Consider the following 11,975-nt stretch of genomic DNA (forward strand, 5'->3'; position numbering starts at 1 on the left):
CTTGGGTGAGAAATGAGAGATAATTCTGTCAGTCCTTTCAGTTTGTTTGTTTGACCATTTGTGAGCTCAAGTAACTAAAAAAGTGTGTTGTGCTTCCTGGAACAAAGCACATTCCTTTGAGATCTGGATAAGTGAATGTTTGTATTTCTATCTGTTCTTGACCCATGACTTAGTTTACAGAACTGAAACTGCAAGCTCTCTGTAGGTTTGTGTGAAATTAAGAAAAGCTTTACTTCTCATTGTGAGTGTGAAACATTTTCCTTCTCCTGAAGGATGTTAATAAATTAGATTACAATGTCTCTTAAATTAATTAAATGCTTCATAATATTAAGGAATTACATAGATATAATATTCTCAGAATTCCCCATATTAGTTTATTCTCACATTTCTATAAAATATTACCTGAGACTGAAAAGTTTATAAAGAAAAGAGGTTTAATTGGTTCACAGTTCCACAGGTTGTACAGGAGGCATGACTCGGGAGCCCTCAGAAAACTTACAATCATGGCAGAAGGTAAAGGGGAACCAAACACATCTTCATATAGTGACAGGGGAGAGGAAGTGAAAGGGGAAGCACTACACACTTTCAGACAACAACTAGATTTTGTGACAACTCACTAATTATCAGGAGAACAGCAAGGGAGAAATACACCCCCATGATCCAATCAACTCACACCAGGTTCCTCCCCTAACATTGGGAATTAAAATTTAACATGAGATTTGGGTGGGGACACAGAGTCAAACCATATCATTCTGTCCCTGGACGCCCCCCCCTCCACCAAGATCTCATGTTCTTCTCACATTTCAAAACATAATCATACCTTCCCAACAGACCTCCAAAGTCTTAACTCATTCCGGCATTAACTCAAAAGTTCAAGTCCAAAGTCTCATCTGAGACAAGGCAAGTTGTTTCCCCCTGTGAGCCTGTAAAATAAAAAACAAGTTAGTTTTTCTATGATATAATGGGGGTATAGGCATTGAATAAATTCTCTCATTCCAAAAGGGAGAAATTGTCCCAAACAAAGGGAGCTACAGGCCCCACGCAATTCCCAAACCCAGCAGGGAAGTTATTAAATCTTAAAGCTCCAAAATAATCTCCTTTGACTCCATGTCTCACATCCAGGCCACACTGATGCAAGGGGTAGGCTCCCAAAACCTTGGGCAGCTCTGCCTCTATGGCTTTGCAGGGTACAGCCCTCATGGCTGCTTTCACAGGCTGGCATTGAGTGCCTTTGGCTTTTCCACATGCACAGTGCAAGCTGTCAAAGGACCTACCATTCTGGGAGGTGGAGGATAGTGGCCCTCTTCTCACAGCTCTGCTAGGCAGTGCCCCAGTGGGGAGTTCAAGCCCCACATTTCCCCTCCACACTGCCCTAGTGGAGGGTCTCCATGAGGGCTCCATCCATTCAGCAAACTTCTGCCTGGACATTCAGGCATTTCCAAGCATCCTCTGAAATCTAGGCAGAGGCCCCCAAACCTCAACTCTTGCTTTCTGTACATGCACAAGCCCAACACCACTTGGAAGTCAGCAAGGATTGGGCCTTGCATCCTCTGAAACAATGACCCCAGCTGTACTTTGATCCATTTAGTCACGGCTTGAGCTGGGGCAATTGGGATGCAGGGTACCATGTCCCAAGGATGCACAGAGCAGCAGGTCCTTGAGCCTGACCCACAAAACCATTTTTCCCTTTTAGGCCTGCAGGCCTGTGATTGGTGGGGCTCCTGCTAAGGTCTCTGAAATGCCCTGAAGGCATTCTCTCCACTCTCTTGGCTATTCACATTCAGCTCTTCTTTACTTATGCAAATTTCTGTAGCCTTAATTTTTTTCCCCCCAGAAAATGAGTTTTTCTCTTCTGTTGCATGGTCTGACTGCATGTTTTCTGTGCTTTCATGCTCTGCTTCTTTTTAAATATAAGGTCTAGTTTTAGGTCATTTCTTTGTTTATGGAAATGAGCATAGGCTTTTAGACACAGCCAGGCCATATCTTGAACACTTTTCTGCTTAGAAATTTCTTCCACCAGATACCCTAATCATGTGTCTTAAGTTCAAAGTTCCACAGATCTCTAAAGCAGGGGCACGATGCTGCCAGTCTCTTTGCTAAAGTGTAGCAAGAGGGATCTTTTATTCCAGTTCCCAATAAGTTCCTCATCTCCATGTGAGACCACTTCAGCTTGGACACCACTGTCCATATCACTATCAGCATTTTGGTCACAACCATTCAACAAGTTTCTAGGAAGTTCCAAACTTTCCCTCACTTTCCTGTCTTCTTCTGAGCCCTCCAAACTGTTTCAACTTCTGCCCATTACACAGTTCCAAAGTTGCTTCTACATTTTCATGTATCTTTATAGCAATGCCCCACTTCTCTGGTACCAATTTTCTGTATTAGTTTGTTCTCACATTTCTATAAAGAACTACCCAGGACTGGATAGTTTTTAAAGACAAGAGGTTTAATTGACTCATGGTTCCATAGGCTGTACCAAAGGCATGGCTGGGGAGGCCTCAGGAAACTTGCAATCATGTTGGAAGTAAAGGTAAAGCAAGCAAATCTTCACATGGTGACAGGAGAGAGAGGACAAAAGGGGAAGAGCTACACAATTTTAAACAACCAGACCTTGTGAGAATTCATTAACTATCATGAGAACAGCAGGGGGAAATCCACCACCATAATTCAATCATCTCCCACTAAGTTCTACCCCAACATAGGGAATTACAATTAAACGTAAGATTTGGGTGGGGATACAGAGCCAAACCATGTCATTCCCCAAAATAAAGAAACTAAACTAATATTTTAAATGGGATAACCTACAAAAATTCTTTCTTACAGAAAATGCTAGCTAGGAGACATTTTCATAAGAATCAAAATTCAAGTAATCAAGATGAGTCAATGTCCAAATCAGATTGATTTAATAATTAGGATTAGCAACAGTTACATGTAATTTCCTGCAGTTTTATCAGTGTGGGGTATAAATATAAGATTTTTTGAAAGTAAGGTTTGTTATATTTTCTTTTACACGAAGAGACTAGTTAATCTGAACTTCCTAAACTTTTTACACTAATTCATTTATTAGATTAGCTAATATTAGGCCTATATAATATTTAGGATTGTGAAAAAACAAAATTTTCAAATAAATTGAATTAGAGTTTTTACAAACCTTTTCTATTAACAGCAATTATATTTGTAGTATGTCTGTTTGAACATAATTTCTAACACCCTCAGTAAACTTTGAATCTATAGACTAATGTTAAATTGATAATGGATAATGATTAATGAATAATCTCTGGCTACCTGGGTAATTTCTAAGTAAAATAGAATACAGAAATCTTGGTTACTGAGTGTCATCTTAACATCTAAATGGGTATACTTATGCTTCCTATTTGCATATATTATAGAGTGGCTGTATCTTTGGATCTTGTTAGTGGAAGTGTTTCTTTTTACCACTTGGAGAAGGTGTAAAAGGCATGTGGATGGCAGTAGGAGGTTGTATTATATGTTCCTTTATGCTTTTGGGTATGCTTAAATGCTTATGTATGATAGATAATTCTTAATTACATACTTACTTATAAATTCCCTTTTTAAAATATAATTTATCAGTTTTAATGAATATAAATGGTTAAGACTACACCAGGGGCTGGGCATGGTGGCTCATGCCTATAATCCCAGCACTTTGGGAGACTGAGGTAGGCGGATCATTTGAGCCCCAGAGTTCAAGATCAGCCTGGACAACATGGTGAAACCCTGTCTCTACTAAAAATACGAAAATTAGCTGGGTGTGGTAGTGCGAGCCTGTAATTCCAGCTACTTTGGAGGCTGAAGCAGGAGAATCACTTGAACCTGGGAGGCAGAGGTTGCAGTGAGCTGAGATTGCACCACTGCACTCCAGCCTGGGCAATAGAGTGAGACTCCACCTAAAAACAACAACAAAAACAAAACAAACAAAAAAAAGACAAAACAAACAAACAAACAAACAAAAAACTATACCAGGCATTATGGCAAATAAGTTCAACTATTTGCAAGATCATGGGAAAGAAAAATGGCAAGGATAAAAGAGGTAGTTTTGACCTAAGTAAAGTGTCTGGTTGTTCCATGTGTGAAAAAGAATAATGGAAGACAAAACTTGAATATAGAAAGTTGTAGATGGTTTTTAGAAATTGATTTGTAATACTTACAAATGATGAGTCTGAAAGAAGTGAAGGAATGTCCTCAAATTCTGGAAAAGTTTGCTCAGTGCTGATGGGCTCATCCGTAAGTTTAAAAAAGGAGGGCCAGAGGAACCTGAAAATCTTCACTGCGGAGTCTGACATTAATGAAAACCTAGAATATGATTTCTCTCTGTCAAAATGATAGATTTGTCTTAGAGTTTTTATTCTGCTCTTATGAGGGGGAGAAAAAGGTTATTTTTTACACCCTGTGTTATCTGTCTGGAGAGCAAGGATTCAAAGTCTCGCCAGAATAATTTTCTGTTCTTTGTGTCACTTTATCATGCCTTTGATTCTAAAGAGCCAAGATTCCATATACTTGTGTCATCTTTTTCAATGTTTATTTAAAATATTTATGGTCTCTTTGATTAATAGGTAACCAAGCTATTGTTTCTATTTTAATCAAGTGCCTAAATCTCCTCTCATAACTCTTGATTTTGTCATTCCAAAATCAAAGCATAATTTAGAAAAATAATCAGCATGTCTTTTTACACCTAATCTTCTTTTCTTTTTAACTTTTAGTTTAGGTTTGGTGGTACATGTGAAGGTTTATTATATAGGTTAACGCATGTCATGGGGGTTTCCTGTACAGTTTATTTCATCACCCAGGTATTAAGTACAGTACCAAATAGTTATCTTCTCTGCTCCTCTCCCTCCTCCCACCCTCCACTCTCAAGTAGACCTCAGTGTCTGTTGTTTTCTTATTTGTGTTCATAAATTGTCATCATTTAGCCCCTACTTATAAGTGAGAACATGAGGTATTCGGTTTTCTGTTCCTGCATTAGTGTGCTAAGGATAATAGCCTCCAGCTCCATCCATGTTCCCACATAAGACATGATTTTCACTTGCGTCTGTGTGAAGAGACCACTAAACAGGCTTTGGGTGAGCAACAAGGCTGTTTATGTCACCCGGGTGCAGGCGGGCTGAGTCCCAAAAGAGAGTCCGTGAAGGGAGATAGGGGTGGGGCTGTTTTTATAAGATTTGGGTAGGAAGTGGCAAATTACAGTCAAAGGGGGTAGTTCTCTGTTGGGCAGGAGCAGGGGTCACAAGGTGCTCAGTGGGGGAGCTTCTGAGCCAGGAGAAGGAATTTCACAAGGCAATGTCATCAGTTAAGGCAGGAACAGGCCATTTTCGCTTCTTTTGTGACTCTTCAGTTACTTCAGGCCATCTGGATGTGCAGGTCACAGGGGATATGATAGCTTAGCTTGGGCTCAGAGGTCTGACATTCCTGTCTTCTTATGTTAATAAGAAAAATAAAATGAAATAGTGGTAAAGTGTTGTGGCAGCAAAAATTTTGGGGGGTGGTATGGAGAGATAATGGGCGATGTTTCTCAGGGCTGCTATGAGCAGGATTAGGGGCGACATGGGAACCTAGAATGGGAGAGATTAAGCTGAAGGAAGATTTTGTGGTAAGGGGCGATATTGTGGGGTTGTTAAAAGGAGCATTTGTCATATAGAATGATTGGTGATGGCCTGGATACGGTTTTGGATTAATTGAGAAACTAAACGGAAGATACAAGATCTGAATAAAAGAAGGAGAAAAATAGGTATTAAAGGACTAAGAATTGGGAGGACCCAGGACATCCAGTTAGAGAGTTCCCAAGGGGGTTCAGCGTAATTACTTGCTTGGTTGGCAAGTTTCTGGGCTCTGTCCTTGAGTTTTTTTATGTTGTCATACACCAGGCCAGATTGATTTAGGTAAAAACAACACTCTTCATTTAAAAATATACAGAGTCCTCCTTTTTCAGCAGTGAGTAAGTCAAGGTCTTGGCAGTTTTGGAGGACAACTGCAGCTAAAGAGTCAACTTGGGCCTGGATGACTGATAAAGTTTGTGATATGTCTGTGATGCTAGCAGAGAAGTCATTAGAGAGGCTATGGAAGGTCGTGACAGAGGTTGATATGCCTGCTATTCCAGTACCAACAGCAATAGTGGAGGCAGAAAGTCCTAAACTGAAAAGCAAGGGAATTAGTGGAATAACTCTTTTTTGTCATGTTGGTGTCACGAGGGGGAACAGGGAGCTCTTTGGTCCCATTTGCAAATTGAATTTTGGGGGTAAGGAAAACTAGTGTGAATGTGCCTGTCCAATTAGCAGGTAGACACATGTAGGTAGAGGATCCACAGAGGAAGAAGAGACCTTGTGAGAGGCAAAACTGGAGATGCAAAGTGAAAAGATGAGAAGGGGTGCTGAAAGGGGTGTCTTGTTCCCAGACTCCTAGGGATCCAGCTACGGCGGCAGCCATCAGAGGTTGTAATGGGGACTGATGGGGCGACTGCTTAGAGGGGAATGTTTGATTTTCATGGTGTATGAGAAAATGTTGAGTGTCTATGAGCAACCTTTCACTGTTATTTTCAGGGCCGGGTATAAGTAAACAAGAAGAGGGTCTGGGGGAAGAGTCTGACAAGCAAGGGGAAGGCAGCCAAGAATGGAGTGAAATGCAGGGTAAGTGTCTTCCTAAGCAATAATTACTGCGAATGTTTTTAAGTTTGCCAGTATTGATAGAGGGCTTATCTGTAATACGGAGCTGGAAGGCTCCAATTGTTTCAGTGATGTGTGTAGTCGGGCTTTGGAGATGAAGACTGAAGGAACATCAATAGGGTGAAAGGTTACCTAGGGGAATTCCAGTGGGTCTTTGCTGAGAGATACATAAAGGAGTGGCCACAGGAATAGTAGTTTGTATTGTGAGGGGTCCAAATATCAGGGGAGTAGAGTTGATATAAGGAGAAAGGTTTTTTAAGTAAGTGAGGAGGAGGGAGGCAGCTTGCTGGTGTGAAATGTCTGGGGAGGTCTTGCTGGACCTGTCTAGAAAGTAAATGAGTTCTTCAGGAGGGTAAAGGTGAGGGCTGTTAAAGGAAGTTCAGAGGTGTAGGGAGACAGGAGATGTTGCCCAGTCTGTATGTAAGGTGGGGACAGCTGTGTAGGCGCTGGAAGAAAGGGAAATGCAAAGCCAGCAATTGTTTGCTAAGGAGGGATTAGAAATGGCTAGGAGAGAGTGAGTAAGATTGATAGTGTGTTGGAGATAGCTGGGGAGGGGTAGAGGGTGGCATAAGAATGGGAATGAAAGTAAGAGTGAGTATAAAAGTAAAGAATAGCCGGGCGAGGTGGCTCAAGCCTGTAATCCCAGCACTTTGGGAGGCCGAGACGGGCGGATCACGAGGTCAGGAGATTGAGACCATCCTGGCTAACACGGTGAAACCCCGTCTCTACTAAAAATACAAAAAACTAGCCGGGCGAGGTGGCGGGCGCCTGTAGTCCCAGCTACTCGAGAGGCTGAGGCAGGAGAATGGCGTAAACCCGGGAGGCGGAGCTTGCAGTGAGCTGAGGTCCGGCCACTGCACTCCAGCCTGGGTGACAGAGCGAGACTCCGTCTCAAAAAAAAAAAAAAAAAAAAAAGTAAAGAATAGAACTTCATCAGGGTGAAAGTATTGGAGGGTTCCCTGCCAGCAAAGATCATCTATCCACTCTAAGAGTGAGTTAAGAGTGGTGGTTTGGGGATAGCACCAAGAGATATCAGCTGTGATGGCTTGGAGAAACAGTGTAAACCAGCAGTATAAACAAGAATAGGGTATGAGTAGTTGAAAATGGTGAATAGGAGTATGACTAGACAGAAGACAGTAGGGATGACTAGTTTTTAGGGCTCAGTCCAAGTAGTGGGGGTGACTTCATAAAGCCCTGTTGCAAAAAGTAGGGTAAAGACGAACAGACCTAATAGAATGAAGGGGTGTATTAGGCTAATAAGGATTATTACTGTTCTTCAGAAATGCGAGTGAGTTTAAGGGAAGTAGGGGAGAGTACTTTCGACTTCCAGGAGAAAGAGGAGGGATTAGGATGGCTGTCTGACAGACACAGCTTTATCCTGGAACAGTGAACCCAGTGGGGAGGATCCTGCAGGTGGACGGCAGTTGGGGTACTATAGATGACTAAGTAGGGTCCGGTCCATTGAGGTTATAGAGTTTGAGGGGTCAGATTCTTAACAAGAACTGGGATCGTTCAGCTGGGATGTCTTCATATGACTGGGAATCTACAGTAGGCAAGAGAAGATTAGCAGCCTGGTGAATTTCCTGTCTAGCCTGCTGGAGGACTGGAAGATAAGTTGCCTAGAGGGCTGGTGTCTGGGATGAGGTTGGGGCTGAGCAAGAAAGTGCATCCATATAAAAGTTCAAATGGACTGTACTCTGTAGTATCTCGAGGACAGGCTCTAATTCTGAGAAGGGCAAGAGGTAAAAGTACTGTCCAGTCCTTTTTAAGTTAGAGGCTGAGCTTGGTGTGGTGTGTCTTTAAAAGACCATTAGTCCATTCTGCCTTTGATGAAGATTGAGGACAGTAAGGGATATGAAGGTTCCATTGAATACCAAGAGCCTGAGAAACTGCTTGGGTGATTTCACTAGTAAAGCCCGGTCCAGTATCAGACTGTATAGAGGTGGAAAGGAATTATGTCTGACAGAAGGGAAGAAATGACCGCAGTGGCCTTCTCAGACCCTGTGGGAAAGGTCTCTACCCATCCAGTGAAAGTGTCTACCCAGACCAAGAGATATTTTAGTTTCCTGACTCAGAGCATGTGAGTAAAGTCAATTTGCCAGTCCTGGGCAGGGGCAAATCCCTGAGCTTGATGTGTAGGAGAGGGAGGGGGCCTGAACAATCCCTGAGGGGTGGTAGAATAGCAGATGGAACACTGAGAAGTGATTTCCTTGAGGATAGATTTCCATGATGGAAAGGAAATGAGAGGTTCTAAGAGATGGGCTAGTGGTTTATAACCCACATGAAAGAGGTTATGAAATGAAGACAGAAGAGAATGAGCCTGTGAGGCTGGAAGGAGATATTTTCCTTGGTCTAAGAATTATTTCCCTTGTGTGGGAAGAGATTGATAGGTGGAAGTTTCAGCAGGGGAGTAGGTGGGAGTGACCTATAAGAAGGAGAAAATTTGGCCATGAGGGATAGAAGTTGGAATGCTAGCTGCTTCTTTAGCCACCTTATCAGCATAAGCATTGCCTAGAGCAATGGGATCTGATGCCTTTTGAGGCCCCTTGCAGTGAATGACTCCAGCTTCCTTTGGAAGTAAAGCAGCCTTGAGAAGAGTATTTATTAAAGAGGTATTAATGATAGAGGACCCTTGTGTGGTGAGGAAACCTCTTTCTGCCCATGTAACAGCATGGTGGTACAGGATATGGAAGGCATATTTAGAGTCAACATAAATATTGACACGTAATCCCTTTGCAAGAGTAAGTGCCCGAGATAAGGCAATGAGTTCAGCTTGCTGAGAGGTAGTGGAGGTGGGCAGACTGGTAGCCTCACTGATAGATGTGGAAGATACTATAGCATAGCCTGCCTTTGCTGGTGAGTGGCGATTAGGCCTGCTGGAACTGCCATCAATAAACCAAATGTGATCAGGGCGAGGAACAGGAAAGAAGGAAATATGGGGAAATGGGGTGAATGTCAGGTGGATCAGAGACATACAGTCATGAGGGTCAGGTGTGGTATCTGGAATACTGTGGGAGGCCGGATTGAAGTCCAGGCCAGGAACAATGGTAAGTGTGGGAGACTCAACAGAGAGTGAGTATAGCTGAAGCAGCCAGGGAGCAGAAAGTATATGCATCAGATGTGAGGAAGAAAATATATTTTAAAAATTATGAGAGCTGTAGAGAGTGAGTTGAGCATAGTTTCTGATTTTGAGGGCCTCTAAAAGTATTAGGGTGGCAGCAGCCACTGCATGGAGACATGATGGCCAGCCTAAAACAGTAAGGTGAAGTTGTTTGGACAAAAAGGCTACAGGGTGTCGTCCCAGTCCTTGTGTAAGAATTCCGACTGCACAGTCCTGCACTTCAGCTGTGAGTAATGAAAAGGGTTGGGATGAGTCAGGGAGAGCTAGTGTGGGGGCAGTCTCTAAAGCTGTCTTCAAGGAATGGAAAGAGGAGTGGGGAAAGGATTTAGGATCTATGGGGTCAGCTAGGTTTCCTTTGGTGAGTTTATATAATGATTTTGTTAGGATGGCAAAACCAGGTATCCAAAGGTGAAAGTATCCAACCATGCCTAGGAAGGAAAGGAGTTGTTGTTTTGTAGAAGGTGTTGGGGTTTGAGAGGTCAGTCGGACATGATCGGCAGGGACAGCACGTGTGTTTTTATGAAGAATTATGCCGAGGTAGGTAACAGATGGAGAAGAAATTTGAGCTTTGGAGGGGGATACCCAATATCATTTGGAGAATAAATGTTGAAGGAGCAGGAGGGTGTCTTGTTGAGCAGATTCAAAGGAGGGGCTACAAAGAAGAAGGTCATCAATATATTGAATAAGGTGAGAAGCGGAGGGGTGGAAAGAAAGTAAGTCATGGGAAAGAGCTTGGAGGAAGTAATGAGGTCTGTCCCTGAAACCTTGCGGCAGCGCAGCCCAGGTAAACTGCTGGGACTGATGGGTGTTAGGGTCAGTGCAGGTAAAAGCAAAGGGAGGCTGGGATGAGAGGTGCCGGGGAATAGTGGAAAGAGCATCTTTGAGATCAAGAACGGAACAGTGAGTTGTGGAGGAAGGTATTGAGGACAAAAGAGTGTATGGGTTGGGCACTACAGGGTGGATAGGCAAAACAATTTGGTTGACAAGGCGCAAATCCTGAACTAACCTGTAAGACTCGTCTGGTTTTTGGACAGGGAAAATTGGGGAATTGTAAGGAGCGTTCATAGGCTTTAAAAGGCCATGCTGTAACAGGTGAGTGATAACAGGCTTTAATCCTTTTAAAGCGTGCTGTGGGATGGGATATTGGCACTGAGTGGGGTAAGGGTGATTAGGTTTTAATGGGATGGTAATGGGCATGTGATCGGTTGCCAGAGAGGGAGTGGAGGTGTCCCATATTTGTGGGTTAAGGTGGGGGCATATGAGAGGAAGACACAAAGGAGGCTTTGGGTTGGGAAGAAGGGCAGCAATGAGGAGTGGCTATAGCCCAGGAATAGTCAGGGAAGCAGATAATTTGGTTAAAATGTCTCAGCCTTATAAGGGAACTGGGCAGGCGGGGATAACTAAAAAAGAGTGCATAAAAGAATGTTGTCCAAATTGGCACCAGAGTGGGGAGTTTTAAGGGGTTTTGAAGCTTGGCCATCAATACCCACAACAGTGACAGGGTCAAGGGAAACAGGCCCTTGAAAAGAAGGTAATGTGGAGTGGGTAGCCCCTGTATCGATTAATCAGGGAATGGACTTACCCTCCACTGTGAGAGTTACCTGAAGCTCGGTGTCCATGATGGTCCAGGGGACGTCCGAGGCAATCAGGCAGCATCAGTCTTCAGCCACTAAGCCAAGCTGATCTGGGAAGGAGTCAGTCAGAGAGGCTTGGGCTAGAGCTTTAAGGGCCCTAGGAGTGGCTGCCAGGTGAGCTGGGCAGTCTGATTTCCAATGGGTCCCTGCACAGATGGGACACGGCTTGGAAGGAATCCCAGGCTGCAGGCATTCCATGGCCCAGTGGCCAGATTTCTGGCACTTGAAGCAAGATCCTGATGGAGGAAGTCTTGTAGGAATGCTTGACTGCTGCAGCTTAGGCATGTGTAACTTAGGCATTTTGAAGTTCTTGTGTGCTGGATGTGTGGCTGGGTTTTGCCTCACAGCAGAGGCAAGTAATTGTAACTCAGAAATGCGTTGCCATCTGGCTGCCTCCTCTCTATTATTGTACACCTTGAAGGAGATGTTGATTAATTCCTGTTGTGGGGTTTGAGGGCCAGATTCTAATTTTTGAGGTTTTCTTCTAATGTCAGGAGCTGACTAGGTGATAAAATGCATATTTAGGATGAGACGGCCTTCTGATCC

The 11,975-nt window shown here is 43.3% G+C and overlaps 1 long non-coding RNA gene across 1 annotated transcript; it reads right to left on the bottom strand.

The window, feature by feature from the left end:
• Positions 1 to 449: 449 nt before the first annotated feature.
• LOC112424106 (uncharacterized) lies at positions 450 to 11,657 on the bottom strand. Its single transcript, XR_003014757.2, has 3 exons — positions 11,397 to 11,657; positions 4,167 to 4,311; positions 450 to 923 (listed from the first exon to the last, which is right to left on the bottom strand). It is a non-coding gene; the product is annotated as an uncharacterized lncRNA (long non-coding RNA).
• Between the last annotated feature and the right edge of the window lie 318 nt (positions 11,658 to 11,975).

The sequence above is a fragment of the Macaca nemestrina genome, chromosome 6, assembly GCF_043159975.1.
Source record: "Macaca nemestrina isolate mMacNem1 chromosome 6, mMacNem.hap1, whole genome shotgun sequence".
Taxonomy (NCBI): Eukaryota; Metazoa; Chordata; class Mammalia; order Primates; family Cercopithecidae; genus Macaca; species Macaca nemestrina.